Source organism: Dipodomys spectabilis, unplaced genomic scaffold (genome assembly GCF_019054845.1).
Source record: "Dipodomys spectabilis isolate Male_0828 unplaced genomic scaffold, ASM1905484v1 ptg000119l, whole genome shotgun sequence".
In the NCBI taxonomy this organism is placed as follows: Eukaryota; Metazoa; Chordata; class Mammalia; order Rodentia; family Heteromyidae; genus Dipodomys; species Dipodomys spectabilis.
In genome coordinates this window covers 5,042,101-5,060,603 of record NW_024870796.1, presented here as the reverse complement: position 1 = coordinate 5,060,603, position 18,503 = coordinate 5,042,101, and the positions used below count along the sequence as shown (strand labels likewise).

The following is an 18,503-nucleotide window of genomic DNA, read 5'->3' as shown; positions in this document are numbered from 1 at the left end:
GAATCTCTGGAAAATTCACTGGAAATGCCAGTATAACTTCTTGGGTTTTTGTTTTTGTTTTTCCTGCTGGCCTTGGGCTTGAACCAAGGGCCTGAATGCCATCCCTAAGCTTATTCAGCTCAAAGCTAGTGCCTTGAGCCACAGTTCCACTTCCAGTGTTGTGATAGTTAATTAGAGATAACAGTCTCATGGACTTTGCTACACTCACTGGCTTTGAACTGTGATCCTCAGATCTCAGCCTCCTGAGTAGCTAGGATTATAGACATGAGCCACTAGCGCCCAGCCCAAGCTAATTTTTTTAATATAGCAAAGTAATAAATATCCAGAATATCAAGCTCTGTACTAGCATGCATGTGCACACACATTCACACTAAAAAAGAAATTAAGGATGCCAGTGCTTCATGGCTGCAATCCTAGCTACTCAAGGAGATCATGGTTTGAAGCCAGCCCAGGCAGAAAAGTACTGGGCATTATCTCTAATTAACCAGCAAAATGCTTGCCTAGGAGCATGGCTCAAATGGTAAAGTCCAGCTGTAAGCAAAAAGGTCTAGCAAAAGCATTAAGATCCTGAGTTCAAGCCCTGGTACCAGCACAGGAAAAGCATATTAAAATTAAGTTTTTTAAAAAACCAAATATGTACTATGTAATAACCTGAAATGTGGCACAAAGTATTTTAGTACATGCAAAGCAGTGCCAGGTCCTACCCAGACACGTATGCCAATGTTGGACAAAGCTGGACATAAAAACAGACAAATGAGCCAGGTGCCAGTGGCTCACGCCTATAATCCTAGCTCCTCAGGAGACTGAGATGTGAGGATCACAGTTCAAACCCAGTCCAGGCAGGAAAAGTCCGTGAGACTCTTAATCTCCAATAAACCACCAGAAAACCGGAAGTGGCGCTGTGGCTCAAGCGGTAGAGCACTGGTCTTGAGCTGAAGAGCTGAAGGGACAGTGCCCAGGCCCAGAGTTTAAGCCCCACGACCGACAAAAAAAACACCACCAAAAACAAACAAAAAACAGACAAATGGGTAGGTGAAACTTCTTACAGTTCACAAACATACCCACACATAAATGGGCAACTAATTCCCAACCAGACAGAGTACTACAACATGCAGTGGTACACAGATGCTCAACTCATGATAGAACTGCACATTTATATACACACTCCAGAAAAGCAGCCACCTCAAGCCATCTGTGTGACAAGAGCAGAGACCGCACCCACCTGCAATCACATGGAAGGGTGGGGCCAAGGCCAGCCTGGGCTAGAGGGACTGTCTCAAAACACAAAACTGTGACACTACGTAAGAACTTTACATATGCCAAAAGCACATCTCCTAGGGAGGAGATAGTGACACACGCCTGCAATCCCTGCACTCAGGAGGGCCTAAGGAGACCCTGGCCCACACAGAAGCACTATGCATAACACATACATATATATACACACACATCTATATGCACATATACATATAAGCACAATACAGATTCCATGGTCTATAGAGAGGAAATGGATCAAATAAGAACAAAAGGTTTGAAGACACTTCAAAAAAAATTCAATATGAAGTGCCACTAGTAATTACATAAAATCCTTAGGGCTCGGGGTGGACTGAGGAGTAGGAAAAATGGCACCCTACCAGCCCTGGGCTCCATCCCCCAGCACCACAGAAAGAGCCGACTGCATATAAAAACTTATATACATAATGTTCATTGTAATAACCATCTCTCCCCTCCCCCAAAAAAGAACCACCACCAAATACCCAGCAATGCATGAAGAGACAAGTTGTGCTGTGTACACAGTAGGCCAACAATGAGCAATAAAAAGGGTCAAGAGGACACATAATAGTTCTAGAAAATACAAGAGAATCTACAGCGACAGAAATACCATGGATTCCCTAGAAGAGAGAAGCCCACAAGAAATAGAGAAACACAAAAGGGTATATACATATATATACACTTATATACACATATACATAATTCACCCCCGCCAACGCAATAGCCTAGAAAGATACAATGAAGATCTCAGTGGATGGGAAAAAGCAATGCAAAGTTTTTCTCTATTCTGAGTACAATGATATTCATGTGTTCTTTGTTTTTATAATATATATATTAAAAAAAAAAATAGGGGGGGGGGTCCTATCCATAGTCCTGGCTAAAGTTCAAAGCCAGCACAGGCAGAAAAGTCTAAGACTCTTAATTCATATAAGCCAGCAAAAAGGCAGAAGTGGCAGTGTGGCCCAAGTGACAGAGCACCAGCCTGGAGGATAAAAGCTAGAGTGCATGCACACAGGCACACCCCCCCACCAAGAAAAATCTACATTAAGTGTAGAGTATACACTGTGTATATATTAAGCTGTCAAATTTTACTTCAAGGTAATATTATATATGCAAATATATGAAACCCTAGTTCTTTACACTTTTTTTTTTTTTTGGGTCCGGTCATGGGGCCTGAACTCTGGCCTGGGCACTGTCCCTCAGCTCTTCAGCTCAAGGCTAGTGCTCTACCACTTGAGCCACAGCGCCATTTCCGGCTTTTTTCTTTTTGCATATGTGGTGCTGAGGAATCGAACCCAGGGCCTTGAGCATGCAAGGCAAGCACTCTACCACTGAGCCACCTTCCCAGCCCCTACACTTTTATCTATTTAGAACAAGAGGAGAGTAGCCGTTATCAATCTAGTTCCCAAACTTCTCATTTGCCACTTGTGACCCTTCAAAATACTCCTCACGGCTCCTTTGGAGAATGCTGATTCTAGGCCTGGGTCAGGCCAAATAGAATACAAACTTCAAGTAGCTATTGATACAGAAAAGGCAACATCTGGGCGCCAGTGACTCATACCTGTAATCCTAGATACTCAGGAGGCTGAGATCTGAGGATGACGGTTCAAAGCCAGCCTGGGCAGGGAAGGCCATGAAACTCATCTCCAATAAACCACTACAAAACCGGAAGTGGCGCTGTGGCTCAAGTGGTAGAGCGCTAGCCTTGAGCTGAAGAGCTGAGGGACAGCGCCCAGGCCCAGAGTTCAAGCCCTACGACCAACCGAAAAACCCACGACCAACCAAAGAAAAAAAAAGAGTAATAAAAAGCTAAGTTTAAGGGGAAACCTGTAAGGAAAAAAACAGGTTATCAGCAGGTTATCTTCAAAGTTATCTTCTCTAAAATATTATCAAGTAGCCTTACCAAATGCTTACATATCCAGCATCTCTTCCCTATAGAAAAGAGAGACCCAGCCGGGAGTTGGTGGCTCACGCCTGTAATCCTAGCTACTCAGGAGGCTGAGATCTGAGGATCGCGGTTCAAAGCCAGCCAGGGCAGGAGAGACCGTGAGACTCCTATCTCCAATAAACCACCAGAAAACCAGAAGTGGCGCTGTAGCTCAAGTGGTAGAGCGCTCGCCTTGAGCTGAAGAGCTGAGGGACAGCGCCCAGGCCCAGAGTTCAAGCCCCACGACTGACCAAAAAAAAAAAAAAAGAAACCCATTCCTCCCTACAACTATGCGCATGACTTAATGCCTACCCTCTAATAAACAGAGAAGACTAGACAAGATGCTATGTTAGCTACATAATCTAGGTTAATCCAACTATGTAGAGCTCATGGTATAATGTGATAAGGTTATGTCATTTGTGGTTACTTTCCCCCAAAGCACAGTCTCGCTCTAATCATAGGACAATCCCAAATGACAACCATGAACCAAAGTCATAAAGAAACTCAGATGAGAGGGTTAATTCTGGAGGATCAGAAGAGAATAAACATTTCTAGAAAAACCTAACTAAAGTGGGTACTGGTGGCTTACACCTGAAATCCTAGCTACTCAGGAGGCTGAGATCTGAGGATCTCAGTTTGAAGCCAGCCTGGGCAGGAAAAGTCCACAGACCCAGAAAAAGCCAGAAGTGGCAGTGTGGCTCAAGTAGTAGAGCCCTAGCCTTGAGAAAGAGCATCTCAAGAAGAGTGCCCAGGCCCTGAGGTCAAGCCCCCCAGGTACAGCAACAAAAAAACAAACACGAGGGGGGGGGCCAAGGGGGGCGGAATCCTCAAAGAAAATGCATGGTTAACAAGATTTTGCAAATGTTAATTTCAAGCATGATTATCTAAGACGTTAATATTAGCAAAGCTGGGCAATTTTTACCTAAAACCTTTTTGTGTTATACCTTCCACAAACCTAAAATTTTTTTTTTTTTTTTTATTTTATTTTTTTATTGTAAAGCTACTATACAGAGGGTCACAGTTACATGAGTGAGGTTATGAGTACACTTCCTCTTGAACATTGTTACCCCCTCCATTGTTTTCCCCCTACCATCCCCTCCCTCCCTCCCTTCCCCGAGGTTCTTTTTTTTTTTTTTTTTTTTTTTTGATTGTGATTAAATGATTACATAATTTCAAAGTCACAAGTTCATTCTAACTTCCCTGGAGCAAATTGTCTACCACAGTCTGTAATATATAACAGTGTTCACCTGTTATATACCATATTTGTGATCAGCAGCATGAGGATATTTAGTAGTGGTTCAACCAGATGAGCGGGAGTTCTTTGTTTCTTAAGTCCTGTTAGTTTTGTCGTATCACTAACCTTTTGGATTTAGCATCCACTTATGAGGGAGACCATGTACCGTTTGTCTCTTCGTTCTTGGCTTACCTCGCTCAACATGATTCCTTCTAGCTCCATCCATTTCCCTGCAAATGCCATTATTTTGTCATTTCTAATGGCTGCATAATATTCCATTGTGTATAGATACCACAATTTTTGGATCCATTCATCTGTGGTGGGGCACCTAGGTTGTTTCCATATCCTAGCTATTGCGAACAGTGCTGCAATAAACATGGAGGTGCACGTGTCCTTGTATATTGGTTCCTGTTGTTCAGGGTAGATGCCTAGAAGTGGTATGACTGGGTCGTAAGGGAGGTCAATCTTTAGCTTTCTAAGGACCCTCCAGACTGCTTTCCAAAGTGGTTGTATAAGTGTACATTCCCACCAGCAGTGTAATAGGGTTCCTCTTTCTCCACATCCCCTCCAGCATTTGTCGTTGGCTGATTTGTGGATGTGGGACATTCTGACTGGGGTAAGGTGGTATCTCAGGGTTGTCTTTATTTGCATTTCCTTCACCACCAGGGATGATGAACATTTCCTCATGTGTTTCTTTGCCATTTTTATTTCTTCATTTGAGAAGTCCCTCTTTAGTTCCCTTGCCCATTTAGTAATTGGTTTGTTAGGTTTGGGAGGGATTAGTTTCTTGAGTTCCCTGTATATACAGGATGTTAACCCCTTGTCTGATATATTGCTGGTAAATATTTTTTCCCAATTAGTTGGTTGTCTTTCTAGCTTAGTTGCGATAGATTTAGCTGTGCAGAAGCTTTTTATTTTAAGGTAGTCCCATTTGTCGAGTCTCTCTCCAACTTGTTGTGACCCTGGGACTCTGTTCAGGAAGTTCCTTCCTGTGCCTATTAGTTCAAGTGTCTCTCCTACTCTGTCCTGCAGTAGTTTCAGAGATTCAGGTTTAATGTTAAGGTCTTTAATCCATTTTGAGTTGATGTTGGTGCATGGTGATAGGCTGGGGTCCACTTTTAGTTTTCTGCATGTGGCTGCCCAGTTTTCCCAGCACCAGCGGTTGAAGAGGCTGTGTTTCTTCCATTGTATGTCTTTGGCTCCTTTGTCGAATATCAGCTGGCTGTAGGCCTGTGGATTTATATCTGGATCTTCTATTCTGTTCCATTGGTCTTCGGGTCTGTTTTTGTGCCAGTACCATGCTGTCTTTGTGATTATAGCTCTGTAGTAGAGTTTGAAGTTCGGCATGGATAGCCCTCCCATATTGTCTTTATCCCCTAGAATTGTTTTGGCTATTCTAGGTCTTTTGTTGTTCCATATAAATTTTTGGACTGTTTTCTGTATTTCAGTGATGTACGTCATTGGGATTTTAATAGGAATTGCATTGAATTTGTATATTAATTTTGGAAGTATCACCATCTTTACTATATTAAGTCGGCCTATCCAGGAGCATGGGAGGTCTTTCCATTTCCTAGTGTCTTCTGCAATTTCTTTCTTTAACTTTTTATAGTTCTCATTAAATAGTTCTTTTACATCTTTGGTTAGGTTAATTCCTAAATATTTTATTTTTTGGGAGACAAACCTAAAATTTTTCAACAATAATTACCTATCTTAAAAAAAGAAAAAGCTACCTCCATTCATTCTTCTTCTAAACAGCCCTTCCCCACTCCAAAGTTACAAACTAGTCAGTTAAGCAGGCCTGGTGGCGCCCGTCTGTAATCCCAAGACTCCCCGTGGCTAGGCGGAAGCAGAATGAGCTACATACCAAAAGCTGTCTCTACCCTCTGGCCTGGAACAGAAGCGTAGTGCTTGCCTGGCATGAGCAAGGCCTTGGGCCAGCCTGGGAAGGGAGGAAGGTACCAAACCTAGTTAGGTTCAGAATGCAGGAAAAATACAGGGTTTTTCTGATGGAGACAAGACAGGCAAAGGAGTGTTGCTCAAGTAGCAGGGCAAGCTTTAGGTTTAGCATTCAACTGTCAAAAGCTCCTCTATAAAACCCTTACACTTAACCATTGCCTGTCCTTTAGATCCCAAAGATGAACTTAAGGCAGAAACTCTGGCTTACATGAGGGAAGGGAAAGCCTGAAGCTAGAAGACCTTCCAGATTCTTTTTTTTTTTTTTTTGGGTCCGGTTGTGGGGCCTGAACTCTGGGCCTGAGCACTGTCCCTCAGCTCTTCAGCTCAAGACTAGCACTCTACCACTTGAGCCACACAGAGTGCCACTTCGGCTTTTTTTCTTTTTGCTTATGTGGTGCTAAGGAATCGAACCCAGGGCCTCATGCATGCAAGGCAAGCACTCTACCACTGAGCCACCTTCCCAGCCCCCTTCCAGATTCTTAAAGGGACAGGTAGGTCTGTGGGTGTTCATATGCACACTGGGACTCAAACTCAGTGCTCTCTCTTAGCTTTCCCCACTCAAGGCTGCCACTCCATACCTTGAGCCACACTTCTACTTCCAACATTTGGTGGTTTTAATAGGGACACAAAGAGTCTCACAGACTTTCCTGCCTGGGACTGAGTTCAAAACAGAATCCTTGCCAGGCACCAGTGGCTCACACCTGTAATCCTAGCTACTCAGAAGGTTTGAGATCTGAGTATCTCGGCTCAAAGCCAACCCCAGACAGGAAAGTCCATGAGACTAATCTCCAATTACCACCAGAAAACTGGAAGTGGTGCTGTGGCTCAAGTGGTAGAGCAATTGCCTTGAGCTGAAGAACTGACAGGCAGCACACCCAAGCCCAGAGTTCAAAAAAAAAAAAAAAAATCCTCATATCTCAGCCCCCTGAGTAGCTAGGATTATAGTCATGAGCCACTGGTAACAGCATCCTAAGTCTTTTCAATAATGAAATAAATAGCTGGCCCCCTGTATACCATTCAGCCCTACACACTTTACCTAGAAAGGTTAGACAACTATACAGGTTTTACAGTTTCAGCTTTCTTGTATAAAAACATGAGAATGATCAAAATTTTTGAAACATTTCTAAAATACACAAACTGGCTGAGATTGTTTTACAGTAGAGCAGGTGCTTAAATCCTGGGTATAATCTCTAGCACCAAAAGAAAAAGCAATTAAAATAAGCAAAGGTCTATACAAATTTACTACGATACATACTAGCCACTTGAATTAACAACCAGCCAAAATAATTCCTAAGAAACAAGGTGTGTTCCATCCAAGAAGGCAGATTTCTTTTTTTTTTTTTCCTTTTGCCATTCCTGGAGGGGATTGAACCCAGGGCCTGGGCACTGTCCCTGAGCTTCTTTTTGCTCAAGGCTAGAACTCTACCACTTGAGCCACGGCACCACTACCAGCTTTTTCTGTGTCTGTGATACTGAGGAACTGAACTCAGGGCTTCATGCATGCTAGGCAAGCAGTCTACCCCTGAGCCACATTCCCAGCCCAAGAAGCCAGATTTCTCACTCTCCTTTTACTCTTCTTATTCACTGTCTAAAACAGAGCACATACATTGAAAAGCAATAAAGACTTGATCTAATAGGCATCAGCCTGTGAAAGAATATTTTTCTATACTTCACTCTGCTTTATAATATAAACAAATTTCTAGTGCAGCTTATACTGAGCTCTTAACCTTACCACCCGGCTAGCAGCAGTTCAAATTCATTCTTTAAAAAAAAAAAAAAAAAAAAAATCACTCAAGCCCAAAGCTAGTTTGGTGGCTCATACCTGTAACTGTAGCTATGCCCGAGGCTGAGATGCAAGTATCCAGGTTTCAAGCTAACCAGGAAAAGTCCGGACTCTTTATCTCCAACAAAAAGTTGAAAGTGAAGCTGTAGCTCAGAGAGTAGACTCTTTATCTCAAACAAAAAGTTCAAAGTGAAGCTGTAGGTCAGAGAGTAGAGTGCTAGGTTGGAGTAAAAAAGAGCTAGCAAAAAATGCTTTGGCCCTGAGTTCAAGCCCCAGTACTGGCACAATGTGTCTTTAAACTTTTTGTCGGTCGTGGGGCTCGAACTCTGGGCTTGAGCGCTGTCCCTCAGCTCTAGCTCTTCAGCTCAAGGCAAGCGCTCTACCACTTGAGCCACAGTGCCACTTCCGGTTTTCTGGTGGTTTATTAGAGGTAAGTGTTTCACGGACTTTCCTGCCCAGGCTGGCTTTGAACCGTGATCCTCAGATCTCGGCCTCCTGAGTAGCTAGGATTATAGGCGTGAGCCACTGGTGCCCAGCTAAAATTTTTAACATATTGGGCTGGGAAGGTGGCTCAGTGGTATAGTGCTTATCTCGCATGCATGAGGCCCTGGGTTTGATTCCTCAGCACCACATAAGCAGAAAAAGCTGGAAGTGGTGCTGTGGCTCAAGTGGTAGAGCATTCGCCTTGAGCTGAAGAGCTGAGGGACAGCGCCCAGGCCCAGAGTTCAGGCCCCACGACCGCCCAAAAAATAAATTACTTAAAAAAAAACTAAGACTAGATACATGGGCTCATGTGGTCAGCACTGTCTATCAGACAGAGGCCCCGAATTCAAATCCTAGAACCACCAAAAAATAATAATAATTAAATTAAAAAAAAATCTTAGCTGGGCACTGGTAGCTCATGCCTGTAAATCCTAGCTACTCAGGAGGCCTGTAATCCTAGCTACTCAGGAGGATCACTATTCAAAGCCAGCCCAGGCAGGAAAGTCCACTAAGTCTCTGATCTCCAAATAACTATCAGAAAAGCGGAAGTGGCACTATGGCTCAAGTGACAGAGCACTCGCTTTGTTTGGGCTGAAGAGCTCAGGGACAGCGCCCTGACCCTGAGTTCAAGCCCCACGACCGACCAACAACAACAACAAAAATCTTAACCTTTTCTGAGATATAAAAATACAAGCCTAGTTAGCTGCCAGTGTGAACACTACCAGTGGGATTACAGTTGCTGAGTCTAAATTTAACTCCAGAGTTTGGAAGGGCAGTACAGGTCTCTCCCTCTCGTGGGGACCCGATGGGGGAGGGATTTACTGGTCTTGCCCTGTCTACTCAGCACTACAGCCTTTGTAAAGTCAGTAATAGTTCTGTCCAAGGCAATCAAAAGGCATAATACAATTTACAGGAAGAACAGATATAAAATTATTTGAATTCTGTAATCTTTTTTTAAAAAGTCAATCCATTTGCAAAATGTTAAGACCGAAGGCTCAGTTTTATTAAACTGGCAAAAAGGGTGCAAAGGCTCATAGCTGTAATCCTAGCTACTTAGGAAGCTGAGATCAGAGACTAGCAATTAGAAACCAGGCAGGCAGGGAAATCGGTAAGACTCCTATTGCCAATTCACAAGCAGAAAGTGGGTAGAGCCGTGGCTCAAAATAGTAGAGCACCAGCTTTGAGCAAAAGAAAAAAGCTAAGGGACAGCAAGCAGGCCCTGAGATCAAGCCCCAGGATTGGCATAGAAAAATAAACACAAACTGGCAAAAGATGAAAGCTAATTTAGTCCCAAATTCAGCCCTTCGGTTACCTCTTTACTTTTTTTTTGTTGGGGGTTTAGGGGGTCAGTCATGGGGAGCTTGAACTCAGGGCCTGGGTGTGTCCCTGAATCCTTTTGCTCAAGGCGAGTGCTCTACCACTTTGAGCCACAGCTCTACTTCCCATTTTCTAGGAGGTAAGAGTCATGGATTTTCCTGCCCAGGCTAGCTTTGAACCACAATCCTCAGATGTCAGCCTCCTGGTGTAGCTAGGATGATATACATGGGCCATGAGTGTCCAGCTAGCCCTTTACTAAGTGTTAAAAGTTGCACAAAAACTCATAATGTAAATGACAAAAAAAAAAAAGTAAAGCATTGCTTTCAAGTAGGTCAAGAACATCCATTACCAAAATCTCATGATCCTGGGAACAGTAAGCTGAATGAGTTCAAGAACAAAGACGTGCCTTCCTTTCCATCTACCTGTTCACTCAGATTGAAAGGACTCAACCCAACAAGTCATCTTATGGCTGGCTAGGGAAGTAGGAAGGCCCAAGAATTCTTTTACCCCAGTTTGCCTCCAAGTTCACTCTCTTGTGACAAATGAGCGCACCCGTGCTCAGCGGAGGTGCCAACCTGTGAAATCATCACGTTAATAGTCTTGCCCTGCAGACAAAACATTTTCCTGAAGCCAGACACTGCACACAACTTTTTCATAGCTGAAAGTGAGATGAAAATAAAAAAGAAAACAATTCCCTTCCATGGGTAATTGAATTCTGATCTCTTTTACCCCCAGCAGTAATAGTTAGCTGGACCTAATAGTTGAAAGTAGGTCATATTAACCTACTTCAAAATACAGGTTAACCACAACAGCAACACAGGACCAGCTGCGTGTAAGTAAAACACAATGTTATATTCTAAAGCAAACTATATTTATGACAATACCAACAATGGTAAGAACTTAAAATATTTTGATCCTTTACCTATTTGCTACCTTTTAACAATAAGAGGAAGTACTTGGTTAACAAAAATATTTGAAAAATTAAAAACTGAGGAAATTGAAGGAGGATATGCATTACTTTGCCTCTAGAAAAAAAAAATAATCCTAAAGAACATCCGTACACTACCATAGATAAAAATTTGCTAAAAGAGGAAAGGAAGAGGGAGGGACAGAAAGGAGGAGGAGGGAGAAGGAAGGAATGAAGGAAGGGAGGGAAAAGAGACAAAGAAAAAAAGTTGGGTGTGGTATTACATGCCTATAATCCCAGCCTGAGCTACAAAGTGAGACCTTGTCTCAAAACAACAAAACACATGCAGGGAAATGGATGGAGCTAGAAGGAATCATGTTGAGCGAGGTAAGCCAAGAACGAAGAGACAAACGGTACATGGTCTCCCTCATAAGTGGATGCTAAATCCAAAAGGTTAGTGATACGACAAAACTAACAGGACTTAAGAAACAAAGAACTCCCGCTCATCTGGTTGAACCACTACTAAATATCCTCATGCTGCTGATCACAAATATGGTATATAACATGTGAACACTGTTATATATTACAGACTGTGGTAGACAATTTGCTCCAGGGAAGTTAGAATGAACTTGTGACTTTGAAATTATGTAATCATTTAATCACAATCAAAAAAAAAAAAAAAAAAAAAAAAGAACCTCGGGGAAGGGAGGGAGGGAGGGGATGGTAGGGGGAAAACAATGGAGGGGGTAACAATGTTCAAGAGGAAGTGTACTCATAACCTCACTCATGTAACTGTGACCCTCTGTATAGTAGCTTTACAATAAAAAAAAAAAAAAAAAAAAAAAGAAAAAAAAAAAAAAAAAACAACAAAACACAGATTGAAAACTCTCATTAAAGGAAATCTAGCCAAAGCTAGTCTCAAAACTTTCTGTGGTCTGAAGTAGAAACAACTGTGATGTCGTGACCACAAATGTAGCTGTCTATATCTACAAAACTACTGCCACTTACTTGACAAAGCTAAGAGGTGCCCTGGGTTTTCAAATACTCTAAAATGGGTTGCGTTTATGCCAGAAAAGCAAGCACAAACACCCTGAGGGCAAGTTAGCAAGATTATCACTGTGTACCGAGACGCACGATGCAGGAGGGTAAATGCTAGAATAAAATAAAGTAACCAAACAAATGAACTGAATGAATGTAAGCGGACTTGTCCCCGCGGAGGTTAAGGGTGCTTTCCAGAAAAAGAAAAAATCCCCCCCACCAAGCGTCCGCCTAAGTAAGGAGGAGCGAGCCTTCCATTCAAAGTCTGCCCAGACTGACTGCCGGGGACCAGAACCAGCGCCGCAGGTGGAAAAGCAACTGCCTCCAAAACTTTTCTCCAAAAGTCGCATTCGACTTTTTTTTTTAATGTTTTTTACATTGGGGGAGGGAGGAAGATGAGGATGACTAGAAATCAGTGCTGGAGATCCAGACCCTAAAAAGAAAAAGGAAACCGGCCTAACTTCCTGCTGGCGGGAACCCCCCCCCCCCGCCCCGCCCCGCGTGGTGAGCTTCAAACCCGGGGCGGAGGTTCCGTTACACTTGCTCGTGTTCTCCTCCACGTGGTTTTTCTTCCTTCTCCGCCCGCCGCCCCCCGCCCCGGCCCCCGGGGCCCCCTGATGCGCCCCGCCGCGCGCCCTCGGCCGCCTCGGAAGCCCAGAAAATGATCCGCGGGAAATACAAGCCCCCCCCCGCCCCTGGCTATCCCTCACAAGCAGCCTACACACATGGGGGGGCGAGGAGGGGCCTGCGGCTGCCCCCCGGCCCCAGGGACCCGGGGATGGGGGGGGAGGGTGGATGTCCTGTGTCCTGCAGCCCCACGGGGAACGCGTGGCGCGCCGGATAAAACACGATCGGGGGGACCGGGGTGGGGTGGGGGGGTGGATGGCAGATCCTGACACCTGCCCGGGCCGTGTGCACGCCGCACCGGGGGCGGGGAAGGGGGGGAGAGGGCCTGAGCGCCCCCAGTCACCAGGTCCCCCCGTGCCGGGCGCACGCTCAACTTCCTTTCGTCCCGGCTCCCGGGAGCGGGGGGTGCAGCGCTGCACTTCTGCTTTGCACGCTCGCAGCCATTCCAGAGTCACCACGGTGTCCCGCCGCCCTGCACCACCACCCCCCCCTCCCGCCCCCTCCCGATCGCGGGTCACCCCACCCCGCCCTCCCTCCGGCAGGGACAAGGATGGGAAGACTTCCCCGGCGCGTGGCGAGGTGTGCAACGGGGGAAGGGGGGGGCCGGACGGCGCGAGGACCCCCCCCCCCGCCCTCACCCCGGGATAGCCTGGGGAGGGGCGGGGAACCCCCCGCTCCCCGTGGAGTGGGGAGGGGGGGGGAGCCGGTGGGCAGCGAGGCCCAGGCTCGCTCGCGCCCGCCCGCCCCGCGTGGCCGTTGAACGCGCGGTTCGCGCCCCCGCCGTGCACGCGGGCCGGCGGGCGCGCGCGCGCACCCCGGGCGGCGGAGCGTGTGCGTGTGCGCGCGCGCGCCCCGGCGGCCGTTGGGTGGAAGTGGGGGGGGGGCGGGATGGGGGGAGGGGACGCGCGGCTCGCGTGGCCACTCCTCGGACTCCGGGTCTCACGATTGCCCCAACTCGTCGCCGTCGCCGCCGCCGCCGCCGCCGCCGTCGTCCCGGGGCCCACCCCTGCCCCGCCCCGCCCGCCCGCCCTCGCCCCCACCCACGGCGTACCTACGCGGCTGAGCGGGAGAGGAACAAGCTTTTGCTCCACAGCAGCGGCAAAGGCGGCAGGAATCGCTCACGCAAGTGCGTCCGCACACACGCGTGCTCCGCCACCGGTCTATATAGCCGCGGCGCAACCGAACTTGCTGCGGCCAGGTCAAGCAAGGCCGGGACCAATCCCGACTGCGTCCTTGGAGCTCTTCGAACGGCCATTGGATAGAGCCGCAAGATAAAGGTGTGGCTCTTGATTGGCTTCCACACCTCCCTATGAGAACGTAGAGCTCGCGCTTCCCTATAGAAGATTGGCATGCGGCACGTCCAATAGCTCGGAGGGATACTGGACGAGACGGTGGGACCTTCTTCGACCGATACCCCTGACAACCAATAACTGCAAAGGGCCTATCCCATTGGTTCAGATCTCTTCCTCTGGGCGGAGATCTAGTTCCCATGCGGGAGCGGTTGCTCCACAAGGTGGGGCCCGTGTACTTTGGGGAAGTAAACCCCAAGCAAGTAGAAGGCGGGCGCGGGGGCGGGGAGGGGAAAAAAACCTAGGAAGTCCAGGGCCAATCGCAACGCTGAAAGCGGCTGATTGACGTGTGGCCGGGGAGGCGGGGTCGGAGCGCTCCAAAGACAGAGCCCCGGGGCTGCTGTGCCCTCCGGGGGCGGTTAGGAAGTCCTCCGGGCTTGGATTTCGGTCCTTTTTCCATTCTTGAGCTCATTTCGTTGAATCCGGGCCCCTGAGGATTCCCCCGATCTTATCTTCCCTGCACACTTTTTTTTTTTTGGGGGGGTGGGGGGGAGAGAAACAAGTAGCAAAGTTTCCCAGTTCTGTTGTGTTTTTTTAATCTTCTCTTATTACAACTTTTTCATCGCCCTGCCTTCCCCCCCAGATCCCTATGGCTAAGCGCCTGGCATTAGTCAGCAGCAATGCAGAAGGAAAGCTCTAGAAGCCGAGCATCTTGGGGGGGGGTGGGGGGGAATGTCACGTGGAGTTGGTGCTGAGCCCTGCGGAGTGGCGCGAAGATTGGCTGTGGGCGTTTGCGTGGAAGTTCTCCTTTTCCCCGGTGATTTCATTCTCCTTAATCAGAAAGCTGGGAATCCCACTGCACCCCCAGCCTCCACCCACCCACCTCCACGCGCCTGCGCCTGCGCAGCACCCTGGGCAGGGGCCACTCTGGTCTGATTGGCTGTGGCTGTGGCGGGGTTGTTACACCTGTCCAAGGTACCTTCATCTCACCTTGTAGCTGGACATCCCAAAGATCCATCCCTCCCACCCCAGAACCCAGATCTCCATTGGTCATGGTGGGAGTTTTCTATTGGGATGGCTTTGGGTGCCTGTTAGGCCACAGACAGGCCTCCATTGATTCTGTGTCTTGAGAGAGAGGGAGAAGGAGAGGGAGGGAGAGAGGAGGGGGGTCCTGATGGGCACTGTCCCTAACCATTCTTTCTTTCTCTCTCTCTCTCCCTCTCCCTCTCTCTCTCTCTCTCAGGCTAGCTCTCTACCATTTGAGCCACAACTCCCCTAGCCAAAGCTCCTCTGGTTTTTGTGGTGGTTCATTAGGGATAGTCTCACAGATGTGACTGCCCAGGCAGGTTTTGAACCTCGATCCTCAGATCTCAGCCTCCTGAGTGGCTAGGATTACAGGTGTGAAGGCCCTGAACTCCCCAACCCCGGGAAAAGATGTCAGCTGTAAGCCCCAGGAGCAGAAGTCACCCAAAGTTTGCCAGCAAACTTTGCAGATGGAACCTGCAGAAATCATCTTAGCCCAGCCAAGGAACTTGGACTTCGGTCTGAGTGCCGTGGAGACTCCCTGGCAGGTGTTTGCTGTGGTTTTTGGTTTTGTTTTGGGGGATTTGGGGTTTTTTTTTGACGGTATTGGGGCCTGAACTCTGAGCCTGGGCGCTGTCCCTCAGCTCTTCGGCTCAAGGCTAGCGCTCTACCACTTGAGCCACAGCTCCCCTTCCAGCCTTTTCTGCTTATTTGGTACAGAGGAATCGAACCCAGGGCCTCAGGCATGCAAGGCAAGCACTCTACCACTGAGCCACCTTCCCAGCCCCTTTGCTGTGGTTTTTTTTTAAAGGCAGAGCAAGACATTTGCCATTGGTTTTTACCAGAAAAATGTAAAGTTGGTGGGGGTTTGGGGTTTTTTGGGGGGAGGGGGTGTGTGTGGAATTGTTTGTTTACTTTTTTTAAATATACAGAGTCAGATCCCAGTGGCTCCCAACTACTCCAGAGGCTAAGATTTGAGGATCGAGATTCAAGACCCTGAGTTCAATCCCCAGCACCAGCACACACATACACACTATTAGCCGAAGTTAATTGTACTAAGGAGTTTCATCATGATCTTTACATACTTGTATATAGTACCATTTTATCAAAGTCACAGGATTTTATTACTCTGTCTTGTTTTAACAGTTATCAATGGGGTTCATTTATGATATATATATATATATTTTTTTTTTTTTGGGTCCGGTTGTGGGGCCTGAACTCTGGGCCTGGGCACTGTCCCTCAGCTCTTCAGCTCAAGGCTAGCGCTCTACTATTAGAGCCACAGCGCCACTTCCGGCTTTTTTCTTTTTGCTTATGTGGTGCTGAGGAATCGAACCCAGGGCCTCAGGCATGCAAGGCAAGCACTCTACCACTGAGCCACCTTCCCAGCCCCTATATATATATATATATATATATATATATATATATATATATATATATATATATATAGGTTGGTTGTGGGGCTTGAACTCTGGGCTTGGGCACTGTCCCTGTGCTCTTCAGTTCAAGGCTAGCACTCTAACACTTGAGCCACAGTGCCACCTCCGGTCTTCTAGTGGTTAATTGGAAAAAAGAGTCTCACAGACTTTCCTGCCCAGGCTGGCTTTGAACCCCGATCCTCAGATCTCAGCCTCCTAAATAGCTAGGATTACAGGCATTAGCCCTGGGCGCTCAGCTGATACATTTTTTTTAATGTGTGAGTGTATATATGTGTACTAGTATTGGGATTTGAAATCAGTTCCTCCAGCTCTTGCTCTGCTGTTTTTTTTTATAGCCAGCACTCTACCACTTGAGGCACAGCACCACTATGGCTTTTTCTGTGTATGTGGTACTGAGGAATGGAACCCAGGGCTTCATGCATGCTAGGCAAGCATTCTACCACTAAACCACATTCCCAGCCCTAGGCACTATGTCTTAGCTCAAGGCTGGCACTCTACCACTTGAGCCGCAGCTCCATTTCTAGCTATTTTGCTGGTTAATTGGAGATAAGAGTCTCACAAACTCTTCCTTGCCCACATTGGATTCAAACCTTGTTCCTAACATCTCAGCCTCCTAAGTAGCTGGGATTACAGGTGTGCACCACTGGTGCCCAGCTTCCTGTGGGCTCTTGGCTCTGAGCGCTCAAGTTCCTCTCCAGAAGTGATTACAAGAAACCCTTAATGATGACTAACAAAGAAATGAACTTTGGCCAGCATAGCAGAAGGCTTACTTTTCTTCCCATGCCCTGTTGGTATTTATGATTTATTTTTGAGGGTTTTTCTTGTGCCAGTCCTGGGACTTGAACTCACACCTGAGCACTGTCCCAGAGGAGCTTTTGTGCTCAAGGCTAACATTCCACTCACTTGAGCCACAGCGCCACTTCTGGTTTTCTGGTGATTAATTGGAAATAACAGTCTCATGGACTTTCCTGGCCAGGCTGGCTTTGAACCACGGTCCTCAGATCTCAGCATCCTAAGTAGCTAAGATTATAGACATGAGCCACTAATGCCAGGCTGGTATTTTTTTAATAATGTTAATTACAGATATTAAGGGTGATAGGAGGAACTGCAATATGGAATTTTGACCTTTAAAACGAACCAGAAGCTGGCCCTGATAGCTCACACCTGTCATCCTAGCTACTCAGGAGCCTGAGATCTGAGGATTGAGATTCAAAGCCAGTTGGGTCAGGAAAGCATGGAAGATTCTTATCTCCAGTTAGCCAGCAAAAAGCCAGAAGTGGAGCTGTAGCTCAAGTAGTAGAACACCACCTTCACTAGGAAAAAAAAGAAAAGAGCAAGAATATGAGGACCTGAATTGAAACCCCAGAACTGGCCGTGTAAAGAGAGAAGAAAAGGCTGGGAATGTGGCTTAGGGTTAGTGCTTGCCTAGCATGCATGGGTTTGATTCCTCAGTACCAGATAAACAGAAAAATCAGGAAGTGGTGCTGTGGCTCAAATGGTAGAGTGCTAGCCTTGAGCAAAAGAAGCTCAGGGACAGTGCCCAGGCCCTGAGTTCAAGCCCCAAGACTGCCAAGAGAGGAGGAGGTAGAGGAAGGAAAAAGGGAAGGAAAGAAGATCAACAAGACAAAACCTCTCCTCTTGCTTCAGTGAACACTTACCTAGTTTGGAACAAAGTATCAACCCATTCTAGAGTTGAAACGATCGAGTTAAATTGTAGCAAGTTTGTCCTTTGACAGAAAAATGTGCAGATAGATACAAAGCTGTCTGAAAGAATCATGGACAGGTCTTAAAGAGATTTTTCTTTTTTTCTTTTTTCTTTTGCCAGTCCTGGGCTCTGTCCCTAAGCTTCTTTTGCTCAAGGCTAGCACTCTACCACTTTTGCCACAGAACCACTTTTGGTCTTCTCTGTGTATGTGGTACTAAGGAATCGAACCCATGGCTTCATGCATGTTAGGCAAGCACTCTACCAGTATGCCAAAGTCCCAGTCCCCCCCTTTTTTGGGGGGGGGGGATCCGGTTGTGGGGCCTGAACTCTGGGCCTGGGCACTGTCCCTCAGCTCTTCAGCTCAAGGCTAGCGCTCTACCACTTGAGCCACAGTGCCACTTCCGGCTTTTTTCTTTTTGCTTATGTAGTGCTGAGGAATCGAACCCAGGGCCTCAGGCATGCAAGGCAAGTGCTCTACCACTGAGCCACCTTCCCAGCCCCAGTCC

At 46.9% G+C, this 18,503-nt stretch overlaps 1 protein-coding gene across 1 annotated transcript in view; it reads right to left on the bottom strand.

Moving 5' to 3' along the window:
• The window catches only part of G3bp1 (G3BP stress granule assembly factor 1), a 39,150-nt gene extending 25,435 nt beyond the window's left edge, over positions 1–13,715 (bottom strand). The window contains exon 1 of the mRNA XM_042688847.1: positions 13,593–13,715. The gene's annotated coding sequence lies outside the window, so the exon portion shown is untranslated. The remainder of the gene's footprint in view (positions 1–13,592) is intronic.
• Between the last annotated feature and the right edge of the window lie 4,788 nt (positions 13,716–18,503).